Source organism: Chrysochloris asiatica, unplaced genomic scaffold, assembly GCF_000296735.1.
Source record: "Chrysochloris asiatica unplaced genomic scaffold, ChrAsi1.0 scaffold00106, whole genome shotgun sequence".
Lineage (NCBI taxonomy): Eukaryota > Metazoa > Chordata > Mammalia > Afrosoricida > Chrysochloridae > Chrysochloris > Chrysochloris asiatica.
In genome coordinates, this window is record NW_006408624.1 from 8,072,358 (window position 1) to 8,075,242 (window position 2,885).

General features: G+C 41.2%; 1 protein-coding gene and 1 pseudogene across 1 annotated transcript in view; both read left to right on the forward strand.

The window, feature by feature from the left end:
- The window catches only part of LOC102831375 (bone morphogenetic protein 8B-like), a 67,464-nt gene that overhangs the window by 16,895 nt on the left and 47,684 nt on the right, over positions 1-2,885 (forward strand). The window lies entirely within an intron of this gene.
- LOC102810880 overlaps positions 1-2,885 on the forward strand; it is a 27,600-nt pseudogene that overhangs the window by 677 nt on the left and 24,038 nt on the right.

Consider the following 2,885-nt stretch of genomic DNA (forward strand, 5'->3'; position numbering starts at 1 on the left):
CATAACCCACCACCCCTAAGTGTGGGCTGTGCTTAGTGACTGCTCCCAAAGAACACAGTATGGACTGGGATGGGAATGTAACTAACTCTAGTGGAGAAAGCTGCCAACAGGGTCTCAGCAGGTGACCTAGGGTCACAGCCACATGATACGCCACATTGACTGCAGATACCCTGGATGTGATCTTCCTTCTAAAACCCACCAGCTCCAGTCTAACCATGAGCAAAGCACCAGACAAACCCAAACAGAAAGACATCTACAGAATAGCTAATGTTTTCTTTTTTTAAAATGAGAATTTTTAGTTATATTTTAGCTTCAATTTTTAGATTCAGTAATATGGTTTCATTTGTTGTGTTCATTTTTTTTTCTACAATGGCAATAGGAAAGTGAGTTTTTTTCCAGTTGTGGTATCAATTTTCTTTTTAAAATATATCCCTTTTTCATTGTTGCTATTGACCATTCTTTTTACTTAAAAGGCATAAAACCCATGTAAAGTCTGAGTAATTGTCACATCCTAGCATATGGCGTCCTAGTATTGTGCTTTGAGTTAATGCACTGGACTGCAAAATCGGTTTGAACTGCAAGGTCGGTGGCTCAAGCTCATCAACTGCTCCTTGGAAACCCTATGCAGGGTCACTATGGGTCAGAACTGATTGGAAAGCACTTAACAGCAACAACAAAGAGTAACATAAATATTGTGTGAAGTAAATGCAATGTAGGATCCTCGATGGAATCCTACAACGGAAAAAGGATATTGCGGAAAAACAGATGAAATCTGAGTAAAGTACGGTATTTGGTTAAGAATAATATGCTAATATTGGTGAACTAGTTGTGGGAAATACACCATAACAATTTAAGATGTAACCAACAGGAGAAAGTGGATGCCAGGTATAAGAGAACTCTTGGTGCTATATCTAACCTAAATTATTGTAAAATTCAAAGTTTATTTAAAATATATGTACAAAATAAAGCATCCTCTGATTTCAATGCAGAATGGACCCATCTGGAGTCAGATGGTAGTCCAGGTGACAGCTGCTATATGCTTATTGGGAGCAGCTGGGATGGAGAAGAGTGAATAGATCAGAAATGCATTGTGATTGTAAACTTGTCAGGATGCTCTTCAGAAACCCTATACAGGTTCACTATGAGTTGCAACTGATTCAATGGCTCTTAGCAACAACAGTAACTAGAGGGTAGACACATGTTAACATGGGTGACAGAGCAGGCAATATACAATGAGATTAGCAGAGGAAAGATGACAGTAGTGGTAGACAGACACAGGGAGGAATGCAGTGGTTAAAGTGAATAGAGGTGAATACTGCTAAATGTTGGTACATGGAGGGGATTGTACTCATTGTCATGAAGCAAAGTATATGACTTGTTAAATGTAAAATTGATAATCTGCTCTGTAACCCTTCACTGAATTCATAACAAAAAGTTGAAAGAAAACAAAAAGATTACAGCCTTGGCATAACATAGTCCCCAAAGACAATGGTCAACAACCTACAGATAGTAAGTTGCAACTGGGATCTTAAAAGCTCATGAGCAGAGCTATCTAATGTGCAACTACTGGTCTCTCCACGTGCAGAGGAAAGGAGAGTAATGAGAACTGAAGACACTTGGAATCAATTAGTCCAGTGGACTAATGGAACATGTGAATATCAGCCTTCACAACTCTGAGACGAGAACAAGGTGATATCTGGCTAATACTACCAACTGCTCTGAAAGGGATCATGTTAGAAGATCCTGGATAGAGTGGGAAAAAATGTGGAACAAAAACTCAAAATTATGAAAGAAGACCGGGCTTACTGGTCAGAAAGAGCCCCGAGGAATCCAAGAGGATGGTCATTGTTCACCCTTCAAGTCTGGAGCAGAACTCACCCTTGTGGTCCAATTTTAAGCCATGCGGTAGATAGGTAGACTGGGAGGATAACGCTAGCAAGGTATGCCCATCATGGAATCGTCAACCATTCAAGATCAAAGATCAAAAGGGCAAAGTTGAGAAGAGTTGGTGAGGAGGTTGGAATGGAGATGAGAATAATAGGGAGGAAGTGGGATAACTGTTGTTACATGGAAGGGATTGCAGTCATTGAGATGAAACAAAGTGCATGATTCGTTGGATTTAAAACTGATGATCTGTTCTATAAACCTGCACTCAATTCACAATTAAAAGTTTCCAAAAATAAAAAAAGGTTACATCCATGGAAACTCTTTGGTCAGTTCTAATCTGTCCTATAGGAGCCCTGGTGGCACAGTGGGTTAGGCATTGGGCTGCTAACCTTCAGGTTAGCAGTTCAAACCTACTAACTGCTCCTTGGGGAAAAGCTGAGGCTATCTGTTGCTGTAAACATTTACAGTCTCAGAAACACTAAGGAACAGTTCTGCTCTGCCGTACTATAGGGTCCCAATGAGTTGAAGTTGACTCAACAGCAATGAGTTTGGTTAGGATTATTTGTAACTGGGTATGTAGATGAGGAAAGGAACAATCATGGATACCACCTACAGTTCTTTATTTATTTATTTTGCCCAAGTTATCGAAGACTAGGAGAAGTACTTTTGAGGTGGGAAATCAAGTCTCTTTTGGTCATGGTATATTACAGAGACCCTGGTAGACATCCATGTGCAAATGTTTCAGGGATACCCAGTGTGGGAACCACTGGCTTGTTAGTGGATTAGACCAGGGGACACAGGGAAGGAAAATGGTCCAATAATCAGAGGCCCTGCCAAGGAGGGACCACAACTGAGACTGAAAGAGAGCAGCCAAGGAGGAAGCAGGAAACCTGAAGAGCAAGGTGACCCAGACTCCAAGAGCAGGAAGTAGAAAGTCAAGAAGCCTTCCCAGGGGGAGGGAGTGTCATCAGTCCTCTGAGAGGTGGAGTAAGGCCAGG